The following is a 9865-nucleotide window of genomic DNA, read 5'->3' as shown; positions in this document are numbered from 1 at the left end:
TTCTACAGCACCTCCCCAGGTTCGGTTGTTTCAGATGTGCCAGAGCGGTCGAAGCAGAACTTCCTTAGAGGGATCTGCTCCTCGCAGAACACGTGGGTCACTGATTCCTCTCCCTTAGCGCAGAGGCAACATCGCTTGTCAGTTTCTTTCAGATTCGTCCACCCAAACCAGTAAGACTTCAGCTGGGCCAAACCGAGGCGCAGGCCCATTAGCTGTCATTTCATGGTTAGGTTGAGAGGCAGAGAAAGGTAAGAAGGAAGGGACCATGGCTCACAAAGCCTCAAGCCCAGACTGCAGTGCTCCAATTTCTACATTGCTTGTGCATCAAGGTCTGCCAATTAGCCACCATGGGTACCAGCAACCTGCTTGTCCAGAGGCTATAAAGTCAGACAGGGAGACGGTGGCGAGCTCAGGTTTCCCTCAAGGCGATGATGCATTTCTTTATTTCGCTGATCGCAGCCATCTTGAGAGCAGATTTCACCTGGGACAAGGCTGCTAAAGGGAATTGCCTCGAGGGATGCCTGCTAGGCAGCAACATGGGGGAAGGTTGGTGCCCAAGTTTCGGAAACACTACTGCCTTGACAGCCTGCTTTGGCAGGAAGGTACCATTGCCCCTTTGTTTCTACAAGGACTCGTTGTTCTGATGAAAAGTTACAGTCTGAGTTTTTTCACCTTGTGAATATTCCCAGGCACCAGACTGGATCTGTATTTTATTTTTTTACTGAATAGCTCCCACTTGCCAGTAGTTGGCTTTTTGGGGGTCCACATCAACCTCATCCTGCTTGTAAGTGCTGTAAGGACATGCCCCTTTTTGCATGATCACCCCTTCGTTTTGGACTTATGTTGCTGGTATTTCTACTCCGAGTGCACTGGCCACCTAACCAGACCTCAGTGCTGCCAGAGTTCTAACCCCTTACAAAGTGTATGTTGAATTGGCTATCCCCAGTTGGCATAAACTGACTTATTTATAAGTCCCTAGTATATGGTACCAAGGATACCCAGGAAATGTAAGACAGTGTCCAGACAATTTCCGCCCAGGGATGCAGCACTGGTTGCCCCACCCTGTGTGTGACAAAAGTACAAAATGGCTCTCAGCCTGCCACTGTAGCCTTGAAGAGCAGTTTTAAACTGCTAGTTCGACTTTCCATTTTAACCAATGGCAAATCCCCTACTTCCCTTAAAAATATATGTAAGTCTCCCCTAAGGAAGGTCTATGAAGCTTTGATTCTCCATATGCCTACCTTAGGGCAGACTTACACATATTATTAATAGAGACTTCTAGCCCCTGATTCCTTACCTTAGAATTATTCCCAGGCATCAGACTGGATCCGGAATTTTTTGTGTGAAACTTTACCCTGCACGCCAGTAGGTGGAGTTGTTCGGCTCCAGGGCATCTTCGCCTTCATCTACGCCAGAATTGACTTGCAGTGCCTATCATGATACATATTAGAGGTGCACCATATCACTAAACATTTAAGGAAAAAGTCCCTTTCAAGTTCTCAGTTATGTCCATTTTTCTTTTGTCTTTAAAAACACCACATGTCAACGGCAAGCGACAGCCAACTCATTTCATCCATACAAGTGGACTTTTTCAGGGCACAAACAGTTTGTGTCAGTCCTCCGAACACAGTTTTCCACAGTCCCATCTCATTCACCACAATGGTGATATCCGTTAATCAAGATTATCGTTCTCACCAGAGAGTCAAAGCTATTGTCCCATTCTCTTTAATATCTGTTGGGCCAAGGAACTCTATTTTTCAAAAGCTTATTCCATCACGAGGAAAGTTTGAATCAATTGTATCCCACAGTGGCACTACGTTAGGTGCCAATAGCCCCGCACAGCCATCCTCAGGTCCCAAACGATAGAGGGGTGAAAATATAGGCCTACCCCACTGCGCAGACTCTGTTGTGTGGGGTCTGCCTCTGGTCCTAGAGGAGGCCTAGGCTATACTGTCAGGCTGATGCCGATGAAACGGACGCAGCTTAGTTCAATATGTGATGTGGACGGATATGCCCGACTTGCTAGGCAGAGTGGTTTCCTCGTATGGGCCTTACAGCACTGCGCCTGGTTGAAGATGACTGGCTTTTCTGGGGCTATCCAGTCCTCACTCAAGGCCTACCTTTGTTGGCTACAGTCTGTTCAGAGACAAGGCATACTCAGCGCTGGAAAGCTTTAAGGACAGCAAAGCTACAGCCAGGTCCTTGGGCCTTTTGATGGCCCCTTGCCAGCCACTGTCCACCTTCTGTGGTCACAGAAGTGGTTTCTAGCCATGTCTCAAACTACCCAGCCACCACAGTCAGCACAGTTCTCAGTCCTTGCGTGGCAGAGGACCTAGAGCCCACAGGTCTTGTCAGGTTGGTCCAGTAAACCCTCCCACCTCCCGCCCAGTAGCCTTCAAGCCCCTTTAGGTTTCCCTCCGACCATCATGGGCAGTTAGTGGGGACAGGATACCCCATCACCTCGACCACTAGAGGCCAATACCATCCAACCTCAGTGGCCAAGCTGGCAATGGAGTTGGACGTGTAGTCCAGAGCTCTGCTCTCCCTCGCCCAAACAAGGGGGCAGATATCCTGAATCAGGCTTGGTAGAGCCTTAATAAAAGCAACCCACCCCCACAGGGCCCCAAGTGAGTGGTGGGATGATTGTCGATGGAGCCCTCGGCTTGTGACACTGGCCAGAATACCACCAAAGGTGAGAGAAGTGACCGTACCGCGCAGTGGCGGCCGCTGGAAAGAAGAAATAGGAGGCAGAGAGCGGCCGAGAAACTTGAGGCATCCTGGCACCAACAGGCGGGTGTCTGGCCCCGGTGGGAGATGACAGCATAACCAAAGCCACACTGGAGGAAGCTGATTCAGCACCCTGTGGTGATAGAGAAGCGTAGGAGTAGGAGGGCCACCGGTTGCCATCTTCTTGCAACACCCAGTGGAGGCAATCTGATGAGAAAAGATGTGATCCTGGCCTGGGCGGCAGTGATTTATCTGGCCTGAGTAGACCTGGGCCTGCAGTGGTGACCTGTGGCATAAGCAGGCGGATTCTCTCTCCCTGGCAGAATCCCAGCTGAGACCAGCGGAGGCCGGTGAGCTAGTTGGAGAGGGAAGAGGAGAATGCAGCACCGGGAGCCAAAGTCTGCGGTGACACCAATGACGGTGGACTTGAGGGGCTAAAATGATGACGTACTCTAGTCGAATTGGAACATGTCCAGCCTTGACCTGGTGGAGCTCTGGAGTGGGGATGCTCAGAAACTCCCTCCCCCCCCCCCCCCTTCAGACAAGAATGGTGTGGGAACTTGACTATTACTGTGAACCGGATCGGGCCTCTCGCCGTGCCTTGGAGATGGTTTCCCCTATGAGGGATGGTTTCCTCTTTCGGTTTGGGGATAATACATGCCATGAGTTGGGAGGGTGGGTCTTTCACAAATCACAACACTATAAGGCAGGGGGGTAGTTGAGGATGTTAATCATTGGTTTCAACTACAACTGTTAGAGGGAATTTTCAACACAGTACGACTGGTAGGTGGGCTCCCAGGGCCAAGAGTCCTAAGTGGGTGGAAGGACTGATGAATGAAAAGACACGAAGATGCATCCAGGGCAGGTGTCTTTCATAACATGGAATGTAAGCCGGTTGGGGAATAAGATAAAGAGGGGATTGATGCATAAAGCACTGTCTAGGCACCAGTCCAACATAGTCTATCTATAAGTAACCTACCTACTAGATGCCCAACACTGAGTGATGGAACAAGGGAAATATAAAGTGGTGGGTCATGCACAGTACACGGCAGGATCAAGGGGAGGTTCTGGTACTTCTTCAAAAAATCCCTCCCATTCCATACAATCTGTACCTGGGTGGACTCCCCCACCCCCATCGGAATGCTGTAGAGCGATCCTGGATGAATATGATACTATACCTCTGCTACTGTACTGGTAAATGTTTATTGACCCTCCAGGCTACAGGGAAATGTGCTCCATTGGACACTCCACAGGCCCACACATTAGTGAGAGGAGTCTTCAATTTGGTAATAAACACATGTCTGGATAGAACTAGCACAGCGACAGAGGGAAGCTCAACAAGGAGCAAGTTAGAGATCTTTGCATAGTCAATGGGACCCTGTAATGTGTGGCAAATCCTACATGGGCAGGAGAGAGGCTACTTATTTTATTCAGCCACCCATAGCATTCACTCAAGGATAGACTACCTCTTCATCTCTGCAGATACACTCTCCAAATTTAGGGTGGAGCTTTACCTGACATGAGGCATCAGCGATCACTCCCCACTTAGTTTGTGCATACAGTTAGGGACTAGACCACCCGGGGAGGATAGAAGATGGAAGCTTGACCCCTCATGAACACGAAGATAGTCAAAAACCTGGGGAACAGTACTTCACTGAAAACACTGGTACAGTACAGAGTCTAGAGACTCCTTGGGAGGCATACAAGTCTACCATAAGAGGAGGAGTCCTGGGGGTGGAGGTGGGGGGTCAGGGGGAACGTTGTTGACATTAGAGAAGAGTTGTGCGGTTTCCCCAACCCCTGAAAAGAAAAGAGAGGTAGCGCAAAAAGAATACTGCGTAGTGGCCCACAATGAAGTGAAGCAAATGTACCTGTTGAAACGGAAATGGTTATACGCAGAGGTGAACAAGACTGGGAAATTATTAGCTTGTATAGGGAGTAAAGAGAGGAATGCCTCATTTATTAGAGAACTGAAAACATCCACTGGGGAGACAGTTAGGGACTCCTGAAGCATAGTTGATGAGTTAGCCACCCAATTGGCAGGGTTTTACGATTCCTGACTGAGGGCAAATGAGGAGGGCATACAAAGATTTATTGTTGATTGCCCTATGGTGATACTGTCCCCCCCCCTCTCCCCAACAGAGGGCTAAATTAGAGAAGGATCTTATGGAAGAAGAATTGCCTTTGGCAAAGGGACACTTACAAGCTGGGAAGACCCCTGGACCTAATGGGTTCCCAGTGGAGTTTTTTTTCGTAAACTTAGCAAGTGGACAATCCCTCGCCTATGTGTGGCCCTAAAAGTGGCCTTTAAGACTGGGGAACGTCCCATGGATATGCGATCGGCTTCGACTGTCCTGGTCCCCAAGCCAGGCAAACTCAGAGACTGGAGCCAAACTTATCGCCCAATCTCATTACTAAATGTGGACATTAAAGTTCTTGCCAAATTGTTAGCCAATAGACTCAGAAAGGTTATGATGACTGATGCACCCAGACCAGAGTGGATTTATCCCAGGTCGCTCAACAGCGTTGAATTTACGTCAGCTCCATAATAATCTAGCACTGATAAAAGATTTTACTAGTGGAAGGGCAATAGTCTCTCTAGATGCACACAAAGCCTTTGACTCCGTAGAGTGTCCATGCCTTTTAGGAGTCCTACTGAAAATGTGCATTGGCCTGAAATTCAGAAGATAGGTCAGGCTCTTATAGGATAGACCCTGTGTGAAAGTGAGTCTTGAGAATTTGAATTGCATAGGGGTACAAGACAGAGCTTCCCCCTGTCACACATGTTATTTGCGTTGGCAATTGAGGAGCTAGGAAATCGGATGCGAGTGGTTGCGCAGATCAGGGGATGGTCAACTAGGAGTGCTAACGATGAGCGTATTTTTCTATACGCAGACAATGTCTTATTAATCCTAGCATAGGTGCCTTTGTCGAGCCAACGCCTGGGAGATATTTTTCAGGTGTTTGGAAATATCTGCGGGTTTGCAGTAAATTAGGATAAATCCTTATTGCTCCCCCTCGACACCTGAGAACCAAGTCAAACACTGACATTGACCTCTTAGAGTGGAGTCAGACAGATTGAAATATCTGGGGATTTGGATTACTAGTCAACACAGTACCATGATGCTAATTTGTTCTCCCTGCTATAACGCTTTGAGAAAGACGACAAACATTGGCAGGCCCTACCGATCTTCGTGAAAGGGAGAGCGACGATGTTTAAGATGATAGCCTTCCCCTGCTTTCTTTATATCCTCCATAACTCCCCATACAACATCAAGGATGCCTTTTTCAATAGAGTGGAGACCCTAGTGCACACACTCATATAGTTGAGTAGGCAGCCGAGGGTGGAGCGCCGCATGCTGCAGAGATCTAAATATGATGGAGGGATAGCCTTCCCAAAAATTCATAAGTACTTTGAGGCTGCATGGCTGTGTAGTTAACCACTGGGTGTTCTGGGCCCCCTCGGGACTATCTGGTGTTCCGGGCCGATAGAGAAACCAGGGGTGATAAAACTATCTACAGTGGTTCTATGGTGGGAGAATAGACCCAACAGTATTAAGTCGAAAGTCAGGGCACTCATGAATCACAGTCATTATGTTAAAGATGTTGAGAGTCCATATTGTAATGGTAAAGAATTTTTGTACAATTGGAAATCATGAAAACAGGATCTTCAATTTAATCTCAAACAATAAATTACAACACAGTGATAGTAAACGATCCGTAAGGTTAATATATCTGTGACTACGACAGCCAATAAGTAGTCATGTAGCAACAAACGCCAATACGTGTTTCGTCTTGTGAGAGATAAATCTCAAAGACTTCATCAGGGCTGAGCTACAGTAAGGCCATCTATCATAAATGTACTCTCAAGCAATCCCAGGTATCTGAAAACTTGTGGTAACTGGAATAGAGAGAAATGGCAGATAGTTGAGACACCTATAACGCCAAAAAGTATCCTATTATGACGAAGAATATAAGAAGGGGAAAGCCGTGTTCAGGTAATCGCACGGCGTTTCGTAGTGTCCGGGAAGCAAATAAAAAAAGAAAAAAAAAAACCAACAGTATGCCCGGCAACAGCTATAGTCACCTGGACCTGGAGGAAACTAACAAGGGAAATGGGTGGGCTAATAGTCTGACCCCAAAGACATCTCTATGGGAGGGAACAAGACTCCCTATAGGGGTGTCAAGGTTGCGGCTATGTAGGAATGTCTACTCTGGGAGAGGTGAGGGATGCTAACGGGTGGTACCTTTTGTATACCTACAAAAGGTATACTGAATAAGCAGTGGCTGCGATATGCACAGCTAAGAGCAGCCCTATGCCTTAATATCAATGGAGATTTGGAAATGCAGGAAGACGCTGGAGGTGAGCCTATTAGAAGTCGCCATCCTGGAGAAATCAATATTACTCATATACAGCACATTAATGGGGAACATGAAACCTCACTAGATGACTTGTGTGAGAAATGGAAGAGGGACTGGGGATATTGTGGAGGTTAAATGGGGAGAGGCACTTACGTTCCTGGTCGAGGTTGCCATACCCACATCATTCAGGCTAATTCAGCATAAAATATTGCTTTGGGTTTATGATACCCTTGCCGTACTCTGGAGTTTGGGAAGGGCAGCTAGTGCAGAGTGCCTATGAGGGTGCGAAAGGGAAGGCACATTCTACCACATGCTATGGAGCTGCCCCAAGATTGAGCCCTTCTGGAGGGAGGTGAGACAGACACTACAGGACATCCCTGGGGTTCCCCTGGAGCTTAACCTGGAGACGGTTCTACTAGGAATTTGGGGACAAACTGGTCACTCAAGATATCGCAAGCAATTGATAAATCTTGGCTACATGTTAACTAAACAAGACATTGCTAGAGAAGGGGGATCAGGAACATCTCAGGGAAGCAAAGAATGGCGGGAGGGCAAGCACACATGCCAGATACTGGAATAATAACTTTAACGAGGTAGAGGTATTGAAAAGAAATATGCCAAAATATGGGGTGGATGGGAGGCAGGGCCATAAGGACATTCACAGCCTGGCCGTAGACCTAGGAGAGGACATACACGTAGGGGTAAATGGCCACCCTGGAGTGAGCCCAGGGGACATTGAAGGCTCTATGGAGATTTATAAGGCACCCAATTTGTTGGAACCCTACATATATTGCTGATGTAAGAGAATGTACCACATCTTTTTACTCTGTCCTGAAGGACAGTCTTTCTTGGCCAAGAGAGCCACAGAGGGGGTACCGGCATCAGAAGTAGTTCATGGTTGTTATTCCTGCTATTTTCTGGTGCCCATGAAGAACAGAGGCCTTTTTCCTATTCTAGATGTGCACACTTTCCATTCCTTCCTGAAAAAGGGAAAATTCAAGATGCACATGCTCACTCAACTTCTGTCTGCCCTGGACCTGGGAGACTGGATGGTAGAGTTAAACTTGCAGGACCAGTACTTTCACATTTCCCACCCTGCCTGCCCACAGACGTTACGTATGGCTCACAGTGGACCATGATCACTTTCAATTTGTAGTGCTCCCATTTGGAATTACCAACGCCACTCGGGTGTTCACAAAGGTGATGGTGTGGTTGCAGCTCATCTGCAGAGATCAGGGAAGCCAGTCTTCCCCTGTCTTGATGATTGTGTGTTGAAGGAGGGCTCAGCCCAGGCAGTCGTCTTCAACCTCCAGACTACGGCATACTTACTGCACTTGCCGGGGTTTACTATGAACGTACTAAAGTCACACCTGATCCCTTCTTAGGTGCTCTTTTTCATTAGAGCTGCTCTGGAGTGCAGTTTTGGGCTTATTCTCCTAAGTGGTGAGTCCAGGATATTCAGGCCGTGATACCAATGTTTCAGCCTCTATCCTGAAACTGGGTCTGAGGCTGCTGTGCCTCCTGGCCTCCTGTATCTTGCTTGAGATGCATGCCTTCTGGCATATGGGGGCTCTGCAGATGTGAGAGAGAGGTGGAGATCAGAGGACTCCACATCAACCTGTTGGAGCTCTGAGTGATCTGGTTGGCATTGAAAACCTTTCTATCCTCCATCAAAATAAGACTAGGGAAGATTTTCTTGGAAAACACCACCACCATTGTGTTTGCAACAAACAGGGCGGGGTGGGGTCATGGTCTTTGTCAAGATGCTCTAAGCCTCTGGACATGGCTGGAGGATTTCCCTGGTGTTTCAGCACCTGGTGGGCTTGCTGGAAGCCAGTACGGATTAACTCAGCCATAGATTACTAGCTAAACACGCGTGGTGTCTCCATTCTGAGGTGGCGCTAGGTCTCTCCCAAGACTGGGGCGAGCATTGGTTATATATGTTCACCACTGCTGAGCACATGCAATGTCAGCTGTTCTGCAAACTGACGTTTCCAAGGTGAGTGTCACTCTGAGACCCTTTTCTTCCAGAGTGGAACTCAGGCCACCTGTATGCCTTTCTTTCAATACCACTCCCACTCAGAGTTCTCAGGAAAATCAGGAACGATTGGGCTCAAGTTATTCTTATGACTCCAGATTGTGAACAGATAGTCTGGTATTGTTAGCTGTTGAGCATGTTCATTGGTCTTCGGATCAGGTTTCCTCTTTGAAAGAATCTTTTGTTGCAGCAGCAGGGGATGGTCCTGCTGCGCTCCACCTTTGTTTGGAGCTTGAGTGGCAACAGTTCACAGCTTTTGACCTTCCGCACGAAGTCTGTAATACAGCAGCCAGGTGTCCCTCCACCAAAACGGTATAGGCCTGCCGTTGGGGCTTGTTTGTGGCATAGTGTACAGAAAAACAGGTTGACCCCCTATCTGCTCCTCTTTCACAAGTTCTTGTTCCCAGTTTGTCCAGTGGCCTTGCACAGTTGCTGGCCATCTGGCAACCCTCTGCCATCCTGTGGAGTAGTGTGAATGACCTAACCTCCCCTCACTGTCACTCCTCCAGGTATTCAATATTGATGCGTCTGTCCCACCTGTCAGCTCTGGGTGGGGTAGAGAAAATGCACAAGAGTGTTCCAGAGATATAGATTTCAAATTAAAATATAAATCTCAGTTCTTTAATCCAAAGCGCAAACAAGCATTGGTAATTGTAAACTTTTGAAAATGTGAAAGAGTTCTGTTCGGCTACTCCTGCCTGAAGGGGACAGCCAGATCTTACAGCAAAAAGGTCAGGG

The sequence above is a fragment of the Pleurodeles waltl genome, chromosome 9, assembly GCF_031143425.1.
Source record: "Pleurodeles waltl isolate 20211129_DDA chromosome 9, aPleWal1.hap1.20221129, whole genome shotgun sequence".
NCBI classification, from domain to species: domain Eukaryota; kingdom Metazoa; phylum Chordata; class Amphibia; order Caudata; family Salamandridae; genus Pleurodeles; species Pleurodeles waltl.
Note: the sequence above shows the minus strand (reverse complement) of the source record.